The 22043-nt window shown below is 41.9% G+C and overlaps 1 pseudogene across 1 annotated transcript in view; it reads right to left on the minus strand.

Moving 5' to 3' along the window:
- The window catches only part of LOC308231545 (guanine nucleotide-binding protein subunit alpha-14-like), a 72224-nt pseudogene extending 50466 nt beyond the window's left edge, over positions 1-21758 (minus strand). The window contains exon 1 of the transcript in view: positions 21638-21758. The product of the transcript in view is annotated as a guanine nucleotide-binding protein subunit alpha-14-like (transcript). The remainder of the gene's footprint in view (positions 1-21637) is intronic.
- Positions 21759-22043: the final 285 nt, after the last annotated feature.

Here is a 22043-nt window from a genome sequence, read left to right on the forward strand (position 1 = left end):
ACTGCAGGTACTGGCAAATAAATGACAGGAAATTTACACCGCAAACTTGGTATAACTGATGTGACTCGAGTGTCATAAAGAACTGCAGAATGGGGCAAGTAATTATTAAAAATGTAATACACATTTGCTATGTTGGGGTTTTTTTATAATTGACAATTAATGTTGAATAGGAAGGTTCATTTATATCATATAAAATGCTGATACTGCAGTTAATCAACTTACCATCTTATCACCAAATTCAAAGGTGACAGTATAGAAAAACTCCAAGAAATTCTTCTGGTTCTGAAGCTCATGTGTCAGAAATCTGAAAATAAGCATGATACAAGAATCCAGAGAGATTTTTTTCAGTGTTAAGAAAGAAGCTTTGTATTAACACCACACATCAAACGAAACCAAGCAGCCGAATAAACTACTACCAGCAAGGCTCTACCATACAATGTCGTGATTTAAAAGAGAAAGCATGTTCTCTAAATGCAAAGGAAAAAGAGAAGTACATAGTGTGCAGACTGACTGACAGGATGCTCTTTGTGAACCCACTTTCTCTCTCCTCTCTTCACAGTCTGTCAGACCACCTTTCTCTCCACTGTCCCTCTGTCCCTTCCCAGTTTCACCCTTCTCTCCTACATTCTCTCCTACCCCCTTTTAGTCTCCTCCACAGCACTCTTATTCTTCCTCAGTTTAGCTAGTACTTTTTGAAACACAGTCTTCCCAAAAATCCAAGCAGGCAACATCTCTGGCAATGTTCAAGGCCAGACAGGATGAGACCTTCGGCAACCTGGTCTAGTGGGAGGTGTCCCTGTCCACGGGAGGGGGGTTGGAACTAGATGATCTTAAGGTCCTTTCCAACCCTAACTATTCTATGATTCTATGAAATAAATAGAAGAGCCAACAGATATGGCCGTGCTATATTCTTCCCACTCTTCATCTTTCTTTTTTATTGAAACTATGTATTTTTTTGGATCTCTAGGTTTCCAGCTACATTTCCGTGCAATCATTCAGGCAAATATGTATTGCAAACTACTACTAATCCCAAGAAATCGAACTGTAATGTAAAAAAGACACCAAATAAAGCCACAGCAATTAAAACACACATTGAAAACCAAGGTATACCAAGGTACATGAAGGCTAACTGTTTTACCCTATCTGGATCACAACATGTATGAACATCTAAGAGGACAGACTTGCTATTGCTTTGTCTTCTGACAGGTGGATCACTCAGTAGATCATTTTCCTCAATCAATTTTAATGTTGCACTTTGGCCAGCACCATCAAGTAACAGGTGATTGCGAGGGAAAATACACTAATAATCAATGCCTTAATATATCATGAAGCAGTCCCTAAAATTCTGTTCAATCAGTGTTCTATAGAATAAAAATGAAAGGGAAGCTTCCTTTCCTAGAATTTTCCAAGCAATCACCTTGTAGCTCTTTATAGTGTATTGCACTTTTTAACTTTTATTTTTTTTCCTACCAAAAAACCCACAAATGATCTGGGCTCCAGTACTCTTGCTGTTCATGAAGAACTATGTATTAAGAGTTCTGGCACACAATTTGAAGACCAGAAACCATCTTTCAAAGCTGAGCACTCGCTCTTGTGCTGATTCCTCTTCCCCTGATTCCCTCCACCACAGCTGGGATTCTGGGCACTCCTTGCAAAGCCCAGATGTTCTCCACAACAAAGGACATTGTAACAACAGCTGTCATGTAAAAATGGCATCTGTAAGAATGAAGCTGCCAATGTGCTAAGATGCACTGGAATAGGTTCAATGTAAAAATGCTTCTAAAATGTGATAAACTTTCACAATAGGATCCTGGTGTTCAGAACAAAATTGGCCTTAGCTTCATCCTCTCAAATTACTCCTCCTGCCCTCACTGAGCCAGGAGAATTCTGCCATGACAGGTGATCCTCAAACCTTCAAAACTTGCTCTGCCACCCAGCTTCCCTTCTGTTTAGCACCAGGCATCTCTGTGCTCAGAAGCCTAAGGCATGTCTGCAAAGCAGGTTCAAATATACAGTCTAGAAAAATAAGTGGGCATTTCTTTTCTCATTTCTGTATGTTTATGCATCTCCCTCTCTCTCCTAGAGACTAAACAACAAAGAAGACAAAAAAACCCAACCACCCTATACAACTAAAACCAAGTCTCACCACTTCTGCAAGAGGCAAAAAATACGTTGGGGGTGTGAAAACAGTCTGTTTCGAGCCCCAGAACAGAACTGGAAAAACCTCTCTCACTCTTTTCTGGATGGATTACAGCTGGTTTTAGCCACAGAAAAAACAAAACAAACAGAAAATCCCAAAACACTCTGCCTCAAATGCTGGCAGTGAAACTATAGTAAAATAATCTCCAATTCAATGCAGAAAAACTAGTCAAACAGTGCAAAAAAACCAGTAACCTAAGGAGATTATCAACCATGAGCAGCAGATTTCAGGTTATATATATTCCTGATATTATTTTAAGAAATGGAAAACTATATGAATGAAAGAATCTAAATAATAAGTTACTGAATAGCTTGATGAAAATTCAAATGAAGACAAAGCTGCCATAGTTTATAATTAGAAGTTTTACACAGGAAGAGTGAGACAAGCATGCAGAGAATAGGTAAGCCTGAGCAAACTGCATACAGTGGCACAGCAATGCTCCTCCACTTTGCATTAGTCTTTTTAATTTCTAAATTATTCTTCATAATGAAAATATTACTGAATAATAAGAATCAAGATAAATAATCTGAGGTACACATACTGAAGTTTCCAAGGTTTTCCCACACCTTCTTTTTTCCCTCCCAAACTCATCCAAGGACTTTTAATTTATGCTTTAAAGCTACTAGACAGAAATCATTCTGTTTCTCCTCTGATGAAGTGTACTAGCTTCCAAATATACTTTTACTAGTATAAAGGAAAAGGTAAATCTACTTGTTATTTCTGTCCACAATATTCACAGTAAATTGAATCTTCCTTGATAAGTCAGCAAAGTCTATCTTTCGACTTTAGCTAACTGAAGTTTATTCCTTTCAATCATGGTAACATTAACATAGACTACAAGAAATCAGGTAACAGCCCTACAGAGCTGTGTAGTTTCCTAATCCTAATCCACCTTCTTCCCAGACACTGTTCTCTTTCTTCCCTTTCTTCAGGGAAGGAGGCTGGGCCAGCCAGCCTGCAATCTTTGTTTCCATTGGTGCCGCATGTTCAATTTCCCTTAGCTGGCAATGAAGAAGTAGCAATGCTCTAATAAGCAAACCTCTGTGGGCTACAAGAGTTTCAGAGATAATCCAGGTGTCACATTCCATTACACTAGACTATGTATCCAGCAGAACAAATGCATGTTTAAGGAAGAACAAAAGGTATACTCTAATCTTTTCTTTTAACCAAATTTCCCAGGATTTCTTAATCCTCACAATAGATAATAATCACTTTTCATCATATAAATGCATTCTCTTCATTAAAATTTTAAATATTCTATTTATTTTAAAAGTCCTTTTTTGCAGTAAATAAAAGGCAACAGTGAAACGGCTTCCTAACGGAAAATCTGCTGCTGCTGCTGCAGGATGTCCTGGATGATGCCAGTAACAGTTTATATTCTTGGTGTCATGTGTGTAATAGTAAGTACTATACAAGCAGGAAAGAGAATTAAACACAAGAAAAAGCTTGTTTAAAACTGACAAAATCCATCAGACAACAAGAACTCCATGTTTTTGTCTGCTACATTATGCCGTTAGCTGTTAGTGGAAGAAATGGTTCCAGTGCACACACACTGTGCCAAAACAAAATAGTAAAGTAAGTGCCTCATTTCTGTGAGATTACTTAGAAAGCATCTGAATCAGATCTACAACTTACCAAAATTATATAGGATAGCAAATGAAAAAATAGGTGAATTAATTTAGGCTGGTGAAAATCCTCTTTCCTGGTTTTACTGTTTTCAGTAAGGTGATTTAAAAAAAAGGGGGAAAAAAAAAATTGACTCTAAGGAACATGATTCTCCAGCCTCTGTCTCTAGGTCCAAAATCTCTCCTATGAGACGAGAATGTTTTCCCAGGCTCAGAGGACCACACCACTGAATCTAATGAACCATGTCCTAATACAGTACTCAACCAGATCATATCCATAATGGGTATCACTTACTAGATGCAGCCAATTCCCAGCTAGTCTTCATTGAATAATGCCACACGGTCCTTCAATGAGACTGTGAGCATGCAGGTATCAAAACTGTAGCTTCTACAGTGGCTCTGACATTAGCCAAAGCCATTTGCCACTGCAGGTCCTTGACAATGACTCTAATTTCTCTAATAGGCCAGAACCACATGCTAGTGCATGCCTCTCCAACCATCTGCATCCACTTATGACCTTAATGTCCCTCACCATTGCATAGACTGGTTTAGATTTACATCCCAACAGGTAGTGCCACAATGGCAAATAAAATGACTAAATTAAAATCATCACTGAATTACATAACACTTGCACACATCTAGTTAACACATATCATCCTTCCTTCAGGCTTAAGTGTCCCTTATACCATTCTCCACAGCTGCTAATACCAAACACATAGTCATTCTATGTGTTTTAGGTTCAAGCTTTTAAGTTCAGACTTAGACTTCAAGCCTACAACCATTGCCAAACCTCAAAGAAGCCAGGATCTTGTACAGCACAACTAAGAAACAGATTAAGAGTTTAATGCTAAGGAACTAAACAGAAGCCAATCAGCTACTGGTACTGAATCCTTCGTAATTATAACAGCTGAAAGACCTCAAAGACACTTGTATTATTATGTGAACACTAAAATTAATACTGAGATAGAAGGCATAGCACAAACTTACAACCTAGCCAAGAAATACGGCTATATTATAAAAAAGAACTGTTTTTCAGGGCACTCGGGAAGATTCTCAAAAGATTGTCAGTATACAAAGAAACTATTACAAATTTCTTACAGGACTTCAAAAGATGTCTGTATCCAGCAACATGCAAATACAATAATTTGGAATACAGTAATACACACCCACGTAAACTGGCAAAAATTAAACATGATTTGGGGTCATGAGCTCAGTGAAAACCATGATAACTTGAAAACAAAACCGCCATTACTGACATACTGACATTTGAACTCAAAAGGGCAAAGCAAGAGAAGCCCCACTACTTATTTGTAGTAAAAATCATTTTTTATACTGTGGCCCCCAGGGAATACAAACATATATCAACCTGTTTATTATTGCTTTCCTGTGGCTGTTATAATAAACTGAGCACAGCTGGATGAATCTTACCAAATAGACAAAAAGGAGAATAAGTAAGTGTTCCTGAAATGCAAAGTTTTAACCTCCCTAAGTAAATGACTGTAACTCAGATCTAGAGGTTACAGTTTGCAGAGAAGGAAAATATAGCCTCCAGAACCATAGAGGCCCTTATAGTCATATATAACAAGTCCATACCTAACCTTTTCAATGTAAATTATAGATAGCACTTAAGAAACTACTACAAAACCGTACTCCAGAGCCAGAAGTAACAGACAAATAGCCAAACAACAATATAAGAGACAAGATATATATGTTAAAAACTACTTCTGTAGTCATTTGCCAGGGACACAGAAATGGTATAATGGGTGGCCCATCAAAAAAATAGCAGTCACAGGTAGTCAAGAAAAATACCCTGGATTTGGAGAAGGCTGAGATTCCTAATGACTTCTTTGCCTCAGTCCTCACTAGCAAAGGCTCTGACTGCACCACCCAAGTCTTGTAAAGCAGATGCAGGGACTGTGAGAATGAAGACCTTGGGCACACTGTAGGAGAGGATCTGGTTCAAGACCATCTTAAGAACCTGAATGTACACAGGTCCATGGGACCTGACGACATCCATCCGCGGGTCCTGAAGGAGCTGGCGAATGAAGTTGCTAAGCCACTGGCCATCATATTTGAAAAATCATGGCAGTCAGGTGAAGTTCCCAACGACTGGAAAAAGGGAAATATAACCCCCATTTTCAAGAAGGGGAAAATGGATGACCTAGGGAACTACAGACCAGTAAGTCTCACCTCTGTGCCTGGCAAACTCTTGGAGCAGATTCTCCTGGAAGGCATGTTAAGGCACATGAAAAACAACAAGGAGGTGGTTGGTGACAGCCAGCATGGCTTCACTAAGGGGAAATCCTACCTGACCAATTTGGTGGCCTCCTATGATGGGGCTACGAAACTGATGGACAGGGGCAGAGCACTTGATGTCATCTACCTGGACTTGTGCAAAGCGTTCGACACTGTCCCACACGACATCCTTGTCTCTAAATTGGAGAGACATCAATTTGATGGGTGGACCACTCACTGGATAAAGAACTGGCTGGATGGCCGCACGCAAAGAGTTGTGGTCAATGGCTCGATGTCCAGCTGGAGACCAGTAGTGAGTGGTGTCCCTCAGGGATCGGTGTTGGGACTGATCTTGTTTAACATCTTTGTCGGTGACATGGACAGTGGGATTGAGTGCACCCTCAGCAAGTTTGCTGATGACACCAAGCTGTGTGGTTCGGTTGATACGCCAGAGGGAAGGGATGCCATCCAGAGGGACCTCGACATGCTTGTGAGGTGGGCTGATGTCAACCATACGAAGTTTAACCATGCCAAGTGCAAGGTCCTACACCTGGGTTGAAGCAATCCCAGGCACGGCTACAGGTTGGGCAGAGAAGAGATTCAGAGCAGCCCTGCAGAGAAGGACTTGGGGGTGTTGGTTGATGAAAAAATGAACATGAGCCAGCTGCAGTGTGTGCTCGCAGCCCAGAAAGCCAACTGTATCCTGGGCTGCATCAAGAGGAGCGTGACCAGAAGGTCAAAGGAGGTGATCCTGCCCGTCCACTCTGCTCTTGTGAGTATTGTGTGCAGTTCTGGTGTCCTCAACATAAAAAGGACATGGAACTGTTGGAACAAGTCCAGAGGAGGGCCACAAGGATGATGAGGGGACTGGATCACCTCCCATATGGAGACAGGCTGAGAAAGTTGGGGCTGTTCAGCCTGGAGAAGAGAAGGCTGTGTGGAGACTTCGGAGCAGCCTTCCAGTATCTGAAGGGGGGCTATAGGGATGCTGGAGAGGGACTCTTCATTAGGGACTGTAGTGACAGGACAAGGGGTAATGGGTTCAAACTTAAACAGGGGAAGTTTAGAGTGGATATAAGGAGGAAGTTCTTTACTGTAAGGGTGGTGAGGCACTGGAATGGGTTGCCCAGGGAAGCTGTGAATGTTCCATCTCTAGTGGTGTTCAAGGCCAGGTTGGACAGAGCCTTGGGTGGCATGGTTTAATTTGATGTGTTCCTGCCCATGGCAGGGGGTTGGAACTAGATGATCTTAAGGTCCTTTCCAACCCTAACTATTCTATGATTCTATAAAAATTGTTCTTAGAAATATCATACCAATAGTGAAGTCTAAGGCAGGGGTTTTCTGTGGATTCTAAGTAACGTGTTACAATTACTTCATCTAATCAAAGAAGCCCTCAAAGTGATTTCTGAGGATTTCTCAGCGATCTGTCTGACCTTAAGAACAATTCTTGAATTAAATATTTGTAATACATAAGCATTAAAAAATATTTCCACATATGTCCCTCAACTGCACATGTGAACACAGGTTCAGATGAGTTTTACAAAGCAAAAACTGATAAAATACGCACTTTATTCCAGCATATCGCCACACCATTACTCCTGGTAATGGTGAATTACTAGGTAAAACAGATAATAGGTAGGGATTGCACTCTTAAGTCCAAAGAGCATATTCAGCACAGTGAAGCCATTCGACTGCTTTAACACATGCTACATGTGCACTTTGGCAAATCATGCAGTTAGGATAAATTTATTTACTGATCTCCTTGAGAATGGCCCTAATGAAAACTGTCAAATGATCAAAACTACAGCCTGATTACAGCAAATTCAGTAGCAGAAAAATGCTGAGCCTCAAAATGCCCAGTAGCTCCTCCAGAAAACAATTAAAAACCAGACTCACACAACAGCATACTTGGTCATACACACAATATTTTCCTCAGAAGGTGGTAAAAGATACAGTGTCCTAATCTGTTCAAAGCAGCCACATATTAGTTCTTTATGTTAGACTGCAATAGGATCAATATATCATCTCCGTATCTTATCTGGTTTCTTAGGTCGTGATTCAAAAACATCTGAATTAAGGTTTGAAGAATGCCAGTGAAATACCGTACCACCATTCCCTTGCCATTATCATCATGTTCTATCAATCCAGAAATACTGTTTGCATTTACTGTGTGTCTCTCTACCTCAGATACAAGATCTAAAGTGTGAAATACTTCACATACACAATTTGCAATAAAAAGTCTGCAACTACTAATCAGGTTCCTCTGTTTTGTCTGCATTTCACAGGGTGCCAGCTGTTTCTTCACATAGCCAAATATAAAACACAAGTAACGTGCAATCCCAAAAAAGATCCTTTGTTTATCATTCCCAGTGCTTAAACTGAGACTTTCAAACATCCAGGTATTAAAGACAATTAGCTGATCACAACTGCAGGATTTAAAGTGTGAGGGATTAACAAATTAAACATTGTTAGAGACTGCACTGATAAAAAACAATAATAAAACTAAGACATAATAGTGCAAAATAAAACAAACTCAAACTTAAAACTAAAATTTTCTACTTTCGCAGAGATAAGTACATCTCATTAAAAGAAATTCCTGATGCAGTAAGTTTAAAAGTACTAAAAAGCATCAAGTGCAATAAGAGACTATTTAATGTTACAATTAAAAACAACTTTGTAAGCAACTGGTGCCCTTCAAAACATATCCATTTAAAGATTCATTTTTTAAAAAAAAAACAACACTTTGAAGTAAAAAAAAATCTCTCATATCACCTTAACACCTAAATTCCTCTAGATTTAGATGCCATTATATAGAACACATATTCTTAAATCTGTTAAAATTGGTTTTAACTCACCTATTTTTGAGTTTCAGCATGTAAACAGTTTCAAAACAAGAACAGAAGTTTGAAATCTTTCTATGTCATGCAGTAATAGGATGGTAGGGCACTCTAGTCTAAAGGAACTATCATCTTTTCCATGGGAAATTATGATCAATCTAATTTCAGGGACAGGCTGCCAGTACTCAAGTCAGCTCATAATTCTAAGCAAGACATTCTCTCCCTTTCTTCTTTCTCTTAGCAATAAGAACATCCTATAAACCTAATTATACGGAAAGAGTAGTTTTCAAGTGAGAATCCTGTATGTGCAGAGAGCTGAATGAATCTTATCAAAGATTCCAATTTTTCTCGTAACTACAGGCTTGGCCTGATAAAATTGCAGGTTCAATAGAACCAGAGTAAAATGTATTTGAAGAAATGAACCATAGAATCATAGAATTGTTAGAATCTTGATTTTGATTTATGATACAGTCACCACTACTACACAGAAGAGACTATGTTCAGACAGCAAAGCCTACTACCTGCAGCCACCAAAAAAAAAAAATGCAGCAATTAATTTTCAAGCAAAGATTATCTTCCTATTTACAGTTCAAAATGCTATCTAGAGAAAGTTAATCATCCTTGTGTTATTTTATATGATGCGTCTATTAGACTATGAATATTAGAAGAAATGTACAAAGTAGTGATTATTCAATCAACTGGAAAAAGATTTGGTTTCAAAAGGACATTTGAGAAAACACAAGCAAATTACAGCTAATGTTTTGCTTTTTGTTTGAAAGCACATGTATTTAATTTGCACTGAGTTAAAGAGGCATCAAATTTAATTTTCCTACAACAAAACTTAAAAGAAACAAGATACTAAGCACATTATCAAATCTTGTTTCTTTTTCCTCTTTTTTTTGGACAAAATCCCATGACTTGAAACAGGAACATTGCTGTGCTAAGCACAGCAATTGGAAGTAAGTACATAATTATCCACAGATCGGAAATAAGTACATCATTATCTTTTTATCATTTATCGTTTTTTCACACTGCTTTTGATACTTGCTTTAAGTGCATATATTTTAAGTGGGATATGTTTCCTCTCTGTGCTGTCTTCAACTCATGTATCAGTGAAAAATTTGCAAGCAGAAGTGAGGGAAAAATAATTTCAAAGTTCCCTGTGCTGCAGCTGTAACGCTGGGTTAATTATACAGCAGTGGAAACTGGAAGGTCCAAGAAATTGTAATACCATTCTATGCTTCAGATTTAAATAACTCGAATTTTACAGATTTTTCATAATAGGCTACGATATGTTGGCACATTAATTTTTCAACTATATCTTACAGTTCTTCTAGCACTGATATTGCAGTGCTGCTTTCCATAGGAAGTGATGGAAGACTTCACAGGACACAGCATTTCAGAAAAATAAAAGTGGATTACTGTCCCTATTTAAGAAAGAAAAAAGAGATCCAGTCAACAGTCAAATGTCAAGCTATATATCTGAGTAGTAAAAAAGGGCCATATAGAAAATCACACTCTGCTAGACATACTGAGAAATTAGCCTACTCTTTCAAGAAACACTGCAAATGAAGTTATATCTACAAAATCTTCATCTAAATTTACACAGAATTTTATACATGCAACAGATGTGAGGCAAAGCATAACTACAGAAAATAATCAAGGTACAAGACAGCTCAAAGGCCATTTAATGCACAGTTTAAAACACATAACCAAAAAAAATTTTGTAAGCTACTGCTAAATTTCAGCACTTAAGTATGATAGAGAATGGCAATTTCAGTGATAAGAGTTATTAATACAACCTAATTTTTCACCTATTCTTTTTTTTTTTATTGGTCATCTGCTCAGCAAAGAAATAAAAATCTCCAGGGGTCTTTAAACCATAGAGTAAATGAACTTACTAAGTGAAAATAGGGAAGTACCAGGGTAAAACAGAATAGTAGTTACCTGCTATTTACCAGTACTTTCTTTCCTGAGATTTTCTTTACACTTTATTGTAATCAGATTTTAATTTTAGAATGAAATTTTATTTACTTGAATCAAATTTTAACTTCATTTTAGCATATTTGAAGTAGCAACATGCACAACATTACAAACTGTTAGTTATGGGTGAACTCTTCTGAGGAGAAACCCAAAGCATGCTTTGAGTAAGCTTTCTCAGTGCCCAGGTTTATAAACAACTGAGCTAATAAGAGTCTTTAGGACACAGAGCAAGTTGATCACTTCTTTCAAAACAAGCCCAGAAGTAACTCTTAATGGCACTGAGGTGGAAAATATTCACATACATTTGTAAAGTACTTCAGTTAGTGATATGTGGTGCCTGACCCAAAACAATATAAAAAAAATCTTTCCAGAATTTTCTCCTTCCATGATACTGATCCAAAAGCTTACTTTGCAAAGTCAGCTACATGCAACAGCTTTTACATGAAGTTCAAAGGACCTCTATTATTAAAAAAAAAAAAAAAGGTAAAGAAATCCAAAGATCAACATGCAAATACATTAAAACAAACTGAAGCCAGAGAAAAGTAACATAGCCGAGGTAAGCTTCCAATATGCTGGATGATACAACATGCATTCTGCATGAAAAAAAAAAAAAAAAAAGATACGTCCACATCTTCTGGAAAGCAAATTCCAAATTAGTTCTGATCTGGTTTTGATGTTTGCAAATGAAGCTGCAGGTCTAGATGACTATCCAAATTAAAGAGATTAAATTAAACATTAAATTAAAGAGATTAAATTTTTCCCAGCCTGCCTTTGGAGAGGCCGGAAGGAGGAGACTCAGCGGGGCTTTTAAACGGGCCCAGAGCACGGGGCTTGGCTCCAGTATTTAAGTCTAAGAGCTTCCAGGGAGCACGGCGAACAGGAGTAGGCAAACAGGGTCGTAATTGGATTATAGAGAGGCAGTTTGCGCGGCAGTTCGCGCAGGCAGGGCAAGCAGGGCTTTTGGAAGTAATGGTTCTTACGCGATCAAAACTTGTAGTGAGCATGAGTGTAAGTAACTTAACGGAACCCTCCAAAAAGGATGTGTCTGTACAGACCCCTTCCTGTGCAGAGTGTTTGAGCTTATCAGTAGTACCAGGGGCAGAGGACATTTGTCTGAGGTGCGAACAGGTTAGTAATCTCTTATCATTGGTGACTGAGCTGAAGGAAGAAGTTGAAAGACTAAGGAGTATTAGGGAAAGTGAAAAGGAAATAGATTGGTGGAGTTCTACCCTTGAACCTTTGAGGGAGGCCCACCAGGAGTCAGAAGACTCCCATGCCTCCAACTGCCAAGAAGTAGAAGGGCACCTGGTTGACGAAGGGGATTGGAAATGGGTCTCTGTTCGGAGAGGTAATAATAACATTTCCTCCCGACCCCCATTACCAACTCAGATACCACTTCAGAACAGGTATGAGACCCTGGATCTGGAGGATCTAGAGAGCCAGCTAGATGATTTAGGAAACAATAATTTACTCAGTGAGCCTCTCAATTATGCTTTATCTGTAGGACGAATTACCACTTCTAACATCAAAAAGAAAAGAAGGGTAGTTGTAGTGGGGGACTCGCTTCTAAAGGGGAGCAGAGGGTCCCGTATGCCAACAGGACCCAATCCACAGGGAGGTCTGCTGCCTCCCTGGGGCCCGGATACGGGAGATCACCGAGAGACTTTCTGGGTTGATTAGGCCCTCTGATTATTATCCACTGCTGATACTCCAGGCTGGCAGTGACCAGATTGAAAGGAGGAGTGTTAAGGCAATTGAAAGGGACTTTAGGGCACTGAGTCAAGTGGCTGATAGGGCAGGAGCCCAAGTGATCTTTTCCTTGATCCCTTTGGTGGTAGAAAAATTTAATGAAAGGAACAGGAGAGCCCACATTATTAACAAGTGGCTCAAGGGTTGGTGTCGTCAGCAGAACATTGGGTTCTTTGACCATGGGACAACCTTTACAGCACCTGGCCTACTGGACACGGATGGGTTGCATCTCTCTGTTAAGGGTAGAAGAATCCTTGCTCATGAATTGGCAGAACTCATTGAAAGGGCTTTAAACTAGGTTTGAAGGGGGAAGGGGATGCAGCTGGGCTGACTGGAAGCAGGTCCAAGGGTAATCAGCTTGGGTCGGTGGTGAAATCGGTGGACCAGCTGAGGTGCATGTATCCTAATGAGGAATAAACAAGAAGAGCTGGAAGCCATGGTGCAACAATATAGCTATGATGTAGTCGCCATCACAGAAATGTGGTGGGACAAGTCAAATAGCTGGAACAGCGTATTGGATGGCTACAAGCTCTTCAGAAGAGATAGAAAAGGGAGACGGGGAGGAGGGGTGGCCCTGTATATTAGGGAAGTCTTAGATGTTATAGGTATTGAAATTAATGATGATGAAGTTGAATGTTTATGGGTAAGAATCAAGGGGAAGGCCGGTAAGGCTGATATTCTATTGGGGGTCTGTTATCGTCCACCCAACCAGAAAGAAGAAGTGGACAACTTGTTTTATAAGCAACTGGAGAATGTTTCTGGATCTTCAGCCCTTGTTCTTGTAGGCGACTTCAACCTACCAGATATATGTTGGGAATTTCATACAGCTCAAAAAAGGCAGTCCAGAAAGTTTTTAGAGTGTGTGGAGGATAACTTTCTGTCACAGCTGGTGAGCGAGACTACCAGGGGAGGGTCTATGTTAGACCTGTTGTTCACTAATAGAGATGGAGTGGTGGGTGGGGTGGAGGTTGGAGGTTGCCTGGGGCACAGTGATCGTGAAATTGTAGAATTCTCAATACTCAGGGAAATCAGGAGGAACATCAATAAGACCTATACCTTGGACTTCCGGAGGGCAGATTTTGGCCTGTTTAAGAGACTCATTCGGAGAGTTCCTTGGGAAACTGCCCTTGAAAACAAAGGAGTTCAGGAAAGATGAGTGTGCCTCAAAACAGAGATCTTGAGGGTGCAGGAAAAGTCTGTTCCTGTGTGCCGAAAGATGAGCCAACGAGGCAAGCGTCCAGCCTGGATGGGTACTGAGGTTATGAAGGAACTTAGAAATAAAAAGAAGGTGTATCATCTTTGGAAGGAGGATAGGGTTTTTCAGGGAGTGTTTAAGGAGGCTGCTGGGGCATGTAGAAAGAAAATTAGGGAGGCCAAAGCTCAGTTTGAACTTAAATTGGCAACTTCCGTAAAGAATAATAAAAAAAGTTTTTATAAATATATCAATGGTAAAAGGAAGGGTAAGACTGATCTTTGTTACTTATTGGATGAGGCAGGAAACTTAGTAACTAAAGATGAGGAGAAAGCAGAAGTGCTTAATGCCTTTTTTGCCTCAGTTTTCAGTAGGAAGACACCTTGCCCTCAAGATAACTGTACTTTGGGGTTGGTAGGTGGTGTTAGGGAGCAGAATGGTCCTCTTTTTATTCAAGAAGAGGAAGTTAGAGAATTGTTGAGGCACCTGAACATTTACAAATCAATGGGACCAGATGGGATCCATCTCAGGGTGATGAGGGAGATGGCGGATGAGCTTGCAAAGCCGCTCTCCATCATTTACCAACAGTCATGGCTCACTGGTGAGGTTCCAGATGATTGGAAGCTGGCCAATGTGATGCCCATTTATAAAAAGGGTAGGAGGGAGGATCCTGGTAATTACAGGCCAGTTAGTCTGACCTCAGTGCCGGGAAAGTTAATGGAAAAGTTCATACTGAGTGCTATTAAGCAGCACTTAAGAAATGGTCAGGGTATTAGACCCAGCCAGCATGGGTTTATGAAGGGCAGGTCATGCTTGACCAACCTGATTTCCTTTTATGATCAGGTGACCCGCCTGGTGGATGTGGGCAGGGCTGTGGATGTTGTCTATTTGGATTTCAGCAAGGCTTTTGATACTGTCCCCCATAACATACTCCTGGAAAAGCTAGCAGCTCACGGCTTGGACAGGAGCACTCTTTGGTGGGTCAGTAACTGGCTGGATGGCCGGGCCCAGAGGGTGATGGTGAACGGTGTTGCATCCAGCTGGCAATCAGTCACTAGTGGTGTCCCTCAGGGGTCTGTGCTGGGACCGGTGTTGTTCAATATTTTCATTGATGACATGGATGAGGGTATTGAGTCCTTCATCAGTAAGTTTGCAGATGACACTAAGCTGGGAGCTTGTGTCGATCTTCTGGGAGGAAGGAGGGCTCTGCAGAGAGACCTGGATAGGTTGGATAGATGGGCAGAATCCAATAATATGAAATTTAGTAAGTCTAAGTGCCGAGTCCTATATTTTGGCCATAAAAACTCTTTGCAATGTTAAAAGCTGGGGACAATGTGGCTGGATAGTGTCCAGGCAGAAAGGGATCTGGGGGTATTGGTGGATGGCCAGCTGAATATGAGCCGGCAGTGTGCCCTGGTGGCCAAGAAGGCCAATGGCATCCTAGCCTGCATTAGGAATGGTGTGGCCAGCAGAAACAGGGAGGTTATTCTTCCCCCGTACTCAGCACTGGTGAGGCTGCACCTTGAGTACTGTGTCCAGTTCTGGGCTCCTCAGTTTAAGAAGGACGTGGAAATGATTGAGAGCGTCCAAAGGAGGGCAACGCGGCTGGTGAGGGGCTTGGACCACAAGCCATATGAGGAGCGATTGAGAGAGTTGGAGTTGTTTAGCCTGGAGAAAAGGAGACTCAGAGGTGACCTTATCACTCTCTACAACTTCCTGAAAGGAGGTTGTAGACAGGTGGGGGTTGGTCTCTTTCACCAGGCAGCAACTGACAGAATGAGAAGACACAGTCTCAAACTGTGGCAAGGAAGGTACAGGTTGGATATTAGGAAGAAATTTTTCACAGAAAGAATAATAAAATATTGGAACGGTCTGCCCAGGGTGGTGGTGGAGTCACCATCCCTGGATGTGTTTAAAAAGAGATTGGATGTGGCACTTGGTGACATGGTTTAGCCGAGGTGTAGGGCATGGGTGGGAGTTGATGATCTTGAAGGTCCCTTCCAACCTGGTAATTCTGATTCTAAATACAGCACATTTACAACATGAGGAAGTGGCAAAATAGATGTCAAGGGCCTTGAAGGTACATTTTAAACAGTTCTTGAGGCAACAATTCGTACACTCCTACTCATAAAAAATTATCTAACTTGTTTTCCTCAGTGGAAGAACTGTTAGACCTCGAACTGTTTAGAAAAAGTAAAAAGAAAAACATAAAAACTAGAGCTTGTATTTAATATTTTACTGCATAACCCAGAGCTAAACTGTTTCCCAGGACAATATTTTAGTTTGTATGTTTTATTCTTTCCTACAGGAGTGCTCCTTCAGACACATTTTTTTGTTCAAACTGACCATTGGTTGACCACAAACCAAAAAGGAACAAAATTAATAGTGGCTTTCTATCATTCTCACATTCAAGTGGAAGCCAAGCACTAATCTGTCATGGATCAGCACTTACTAGACATAAAATCAACTCTATTACTTGGAGATGTTTTCTGTTTATGTAGTCAGGAAAAAAAGTGACCTGGTGACACATGACAGACTTCGGGGGTTTGGGTTTTTTTTTTTGATTTTTTTAACAGGAAAAGCGTGTTTAATAGTAGCTATGAATCAATAAAGATATGTTACAGCAACCCTTAAGACAGGAAAATAAAATAAAAGAATGGCATACAGCAGTCCTTGCTTCTTTGACTGCTTTCATTCACACTAAGTTACTCTGGAGGAAAAAAAGAGAAGGTAGCCAGCTAGATATGGATGAGGGGGTCATTAAGAGCAGCCAACATGTTTTTACCAAGGGAAAGTCATGTTTGACCAATCTTACAGCCTTCTATGAGGAAGTAATTATGTGGATGGATGATGGTAGAGTGGTAAATGTGGTTTTTCTTGACTTCAAGTAAGGCATTTGATACTGTCTCCCACAGCATCGTCATAGATAAGCTAAGGAAGTGTGGGCTTGATGATCAGGTAGTGAGGTGGATCAAGAACTGGTTGAAAGGAAGAAAGCAGAGAGTTGTGGTCAGTGGGGCAGAATCTAGCTGGAGGTCTGTGGCTAGCGGAGTCCCTCAGGGGTCGGTGCTGGGACCAGTGCTGTTAAATATTTTCATCAACGACCTGGATGAGGGAACTGAATGTACTGTCAGCAAGTTCGCCGATGACACTAAACTGGGAGGAGTGGCTGACACACCAGAAGGCTGTGTTGCCATTCAGCGAGACCTGGACAGGCTGGAGAGTTGGGCAGGGAATAACTTGATGAAATTCAACAAGGGCAAGTGTAGAGTCTTGCATCTGGGGAAGAACAACCCCATGTACCAGTACAGGTTGGGGGTTGACCTGCTGGAAAGTAGTGAAGGGGAAAGGGACCTGGGGGTCCTGGTGGATAGGAGGATGACCATGAGCCAACACTGTGCCCTTGTGGCCAAGAAGGCCAATGGCATCCTAGGGTGCATTAGAAAGGGTGTGATTAGTAGGTCAAGAGAGGTTCTCCTCCCCCTCTACTCTGCCTTGGTGAGGCCGCATCTGGAATATTGTGTCCAGTTCTGGGCCCCTCAGTTCAAGAAGGACAGGGAATTGCTTGAAAGAGTCCAGTGCAGAGCCACAAAGATGATTAAGGGAGTGGAACATCTCCCTTATGAGAAGAGGCTGAGGAAGCTGGGTCTCTTTAGCTTGGAGAAGAGGAGACTGAGGGGTGACCTCATCAATGTTTACAAATATGTAAAACATGAGTGTCAGGATGATGGAGCTAGGCTTTTCTCAGTGATGTCCAGTGATAGGACAAGGGTAATGGGTGTAAACTGGAGCATAAGAGGTTCCATGTGAACATCAGGAAAAACTTCTTTACTGTGAGAGTGACAGAGCACCGGAACAGGTTGCCCAGGGGGGTTGTGGAGTCTCTTATGTTGGAGGTATTCAAGGCCCGGCTGGACAAGTTCCTGTGTGATGTACTCTAGGTTACCCTGCTCTTGCAGGGGGGGTTGCACTAGATGATCTTTTGAGGTCCCTTCCAACCCTCGGGATTCTGTGATTCTGTGAATATTACACAGATCATTATAAAACAGTAGGTCATCATTTTATCTGATCTAGCTAAACTATAAGAGCAACCTGTGATTGTGATATTACAGAGCAATTTATTAATTTGTTTGAACAGTCAAGCAGGTCATTCACTTGGGAAGGGTCATAGAAAAGACTATGAATCATACCAAATTAGATACAATGAATGTATGTGCTATTTGGTTTGCTTTGGGCAAGAGAAACAATTTATTGCTTAGTTCACCCAGCCACAGCTGCTCAGAGAGAAATTCAGCCAAGAGTCAGGCTTTGGTTTTAAGCTGTAGTTCCTTAGAATTTCAAAAATCAAAGCTTGTGATGCATAAGGTCCCAAGTTCATTTATAAGAGCTCAGTGGCCAGTACTTCATATATCGTGTTACTGCATAATGAGAGAGCTTTGGAATTCTGAGTACTTATTTTAAGCTAGTCCTTGTATTTCTGTTTCAAAGCGGAAAGATACTACTCAATGTACTTCTTTCCACTAGTATTAGGCAAACAACGTAACTTAAACAAAATAAAACAAAGCAAATATGGTGGAACAAAGTAATCCGAAGGCAATCCTAACAAGAATCACTTAGAAAGTAACAGAAGATTAATAAGATAAAAACAAAACTGTTCATTTCTTCATTCTTTCTCTTCCAGAAGAGTAAAGATGACTACATTATACTACCCACTGATCTCCCTTTTAAGTAAAACAATGACTTCAGATAATTCTTAATTCTGCCTTGCCTACTATGCTATTATTTCCCCAGGCTGGGTGCTGATTCTATGATCTTCATCAGGGACTGTAGTGATAGGACAAGGGGTGATGGGCTTAAACATAAACAGGGGAATTTCAGCTTGGATATAAGGAAGAATATATGTCTGACAAAGGCAGGCAGACAGCCTGGAGGAAGGCTGCAGAAAAGCAAGCAATCACTATCAGATAAGCCCTCATGACTTAGAATATAAGCACTCCTCTAGCACACACATCCCAGAAAGATAAACCAAGAGCCATGACTGCCAGTCAACAGTGAAGAGCTGAAGCACAGCAGCATTTTTTATCTGCTCTGTATTTGCAGTGAGTTATGGAGCTGCACAGGCTAAGATGTCTTGACTGTGCCCTCCAACACTTAGATGGGTTCATGTACGGTCACAATGATTAACCCAGCTCTCTCTGACCCCTTAAGGTTTTCACCAGCCTTTCATTCACCACAGACAGATCTGCTTACTGACAGCATAAAAATTATGCGTAAAACCCACATTCAAAAAAAATCAAAGAGTAAAGTGTTTCTGGTAATTACAAGACCTACAGCAGAAAACTGACAAACCACGCAAAGCCATTAGTGTGCTGAGAAAAAAAATCCTGTTCACTCTAGATGCTCAGTCTTGGCTCTTTGAGCTTACTATTAAATCAAAAAAGGTTTATTTGGGATTAAATAATATGGTCTTCTGATTTAGATTAACTGCGACAAATCTACTAAGGACATCAGTAAGATGGACTCTAGCATCACTAGACTTATATGGATATATTTCCTTTCTCCGTATATTTCTGACTTGTGCAAATGTGTATCAGTTTCATCATAGACAGGTTTCTTACTCAGAAATAATAAACTGCATTTTAGAACAACCATGAATGTCAGCCTGTCCAGTGCCTTCAAAAAAAATAAACTGAGCTGACACATCTAAAACTTTCCCATTCTCAGAAAGATCGATTTGTATTTCCTGGAGAAACGTAATGGCTTCTTTCAAGGAAACGAAAGGTTGAAAGAGATGCCTTGCTACCACAATGAATGCCAGAGAACACTTCATCTAGCTGTATGGAAATTCCTGGTTTAACACAGTGCTTCTGTCCCCAAACGCAGATAGAAGTGAAAACGTAAAACTGGACTGTTTCACACTAAATTATGGCTGAGTATGTTCAGAAACTTACTCTTTTTTTGGCACAATTGGGAAGAGAGATCCTACAGAAGGACTCTCATCAAGTATTTCAGACCACGGTCCAATTCTCAGAATCAGATGAGCCTTCACAGGACTTCTGCTGCAGTGAGAAGCCAATCAAGATCCACATGCTTGTGCTCGCTCCCTCTCTAAATACATGACACTTCTCCGAGAAATGTGAAAAAGCAGTGCTGGTCAATTCCTTTGCTATCTTAGAAACTCCAAAGCACATGAGAGCATTTCCCGGCTCAGTCTCGTAGCTTCATGATTTCTTCTGTTAACCTTATGTTTTAAATGGGAAAACAGCTAAGTGGCTACAGCATCCCAAGCGTAACAGCAAACCTTTCAGTAAAGCCTGAACCTGTTTTCTACTCTGTTTTCTTGACAAAGCATGGCCTAAAACTGAAGGGAAAAAAAAAAGGTTCATAGACAACCCACATGAACTCTTCCAGGTGTTTAATAGAAAATAAAGGCTTACGACAGCAAGTCTATCAAATATGCATCCTTATTACACTCAAATCTGTCATGGTCTTGTCTGGTTGGAGATCTTCCTACTTCGCATCAGGAGTCAATGTACTGCCAGCCTATCATTTTTACGTCAATTCTTAAAATTGCTTCCTCTGAAGGGCTGTTTATCCATGCGCTCTCCTCACCATAGCCACAGATTTCTATGCAGGTAATAGGCAAAGACAGTAGCAAACCAGACACAAGGCACTGAAGGCAAGCCAGTATTAGTGGGTTTCATTTTCTTTTTTTTTAATCAGTTTCATATTCAAATCACTTTTTAATTCAACACTGAGAGCAGCTGGTTCAAACTTGGTTCGTGATCTACAGTTTTGTTGAGTCTTCCTAAAAACTTAAGTGTGTGAAGCCTGGCCAGTTATTTGGTGAGTTACACTATGCAGGCTGCTACATCTTGACATGCCTGCAGCAGAGATGAAGGCAGAGTAAGCAAGGGAGTGTAAACACCATTACAGGGTAGCACTGGAGACACAGACTTCTCCTCTGCCACTGGTTACAACAAGAGATGCTGCTCGCACACTGGGAGCTTTGATGTCTGGGAGCTTCTGCATCGAGCTGTTTTTCTGTTTGTCAGAGAAAAATAAAACTCTCCTAGACTGAGGCTGCTTCACCTTAGTTTAAGATTTTGTATTTGACGGGTCTAAGTGTCTTGTTTTCTCTCAGACACTCCTGGGGGCTTCTTTTCCCCCGCCTGTATCTGAGCAGCAAGAACGCTAATGGAGGCGTGTTTGCGTCTGCATGGAGCAGCAACAGCTCGAGAGGCTGAAAGCCGCCAGCTTCATCTGCGCTGGAGCATTCACCAGCGCAAGCTGAACTACCACCAGCGGAACAGCACTCATAGCGAAAGTCAAGCGGTTGATGCAGGCAGCGGTGCCTCGGGAGCGATGCTCCCAACAGGAGCGCCAGCAGGCTGGTGCTGCCTGCCGCTGCGCCTCACCGCGAGGCCCTGACACGGTGCAAGGCAAGCGAGGCGCGCCGATACTGTTACTGAGCTTGCAGCTCTATTTCCCTTATTACTTCTTACCACAGCATTCCCGTACACAACACCGCGGGGTTCCCACACCGCCCGCGCTCGTCTGGGTTGGGTTGGGTTAGGTTTGGTTTGTCTCCAAGGAAAACCACCTGGGTACCAACCCCGCGCTCACCGGACACCAGTACCCGCCGCTCCCCCCCCCGGCCCTGCCGCACGGGGGCAACTTGAAACGAGCCCTGCCTGCACCGGCACAGACCCCTGCATTAGCAGAACCCCGACGGGAACAGAGTCTTCCCGCCTGGGGCAGGCAGGACCCGGCGGGCCGGGTCGGGCCGATGCGGGTGACGGCAACCAGCACTCACCCAGCAGCAGCAGCTTCAGGTCCCGGAGGACGTCGCGCTTGTCCCGGCGCAACTGCCGCTCGGTTTCAGCACTGATGCGCTGCGACTCCTTCTCCTCCGCGGAGGAGCAGCAGCCGGCCATAGCCCCCCGACTCTGGCACGGAGGGGAGCGGAGGAAAGCCGCTCCGGCCCCGCCCCACCGCTGAGAGGGGCTGCCACCTCCCCTCCCGGCGCCCGAGGGGCCCGGAATCGGGACGGGCCCGTGCCACTGTCCCCCCTGGTTAATGATTGCGGGCGCGGCCGGGCCCGTGCTCTGGCGGGGCGGGAACGATCCTCCTCCTGCCGCGCATGGAGCTGGGGTTGGACAAACACTGGGCAGGCGGGCTCCGGACAGGAGGAGAGGGACCCCGGGCAGGCGACAGCGCAT

Source organism: Psittacula echo (genome assembly GCF_963264785.1).
Source record: "Psittacula echo genome assembly, chromosome: Z".
NCBI lineage: Eukaryota > Metazoa > Chordata > Aves > Psittaciformes > Psittacidae > Psittacula > Psittacula echo.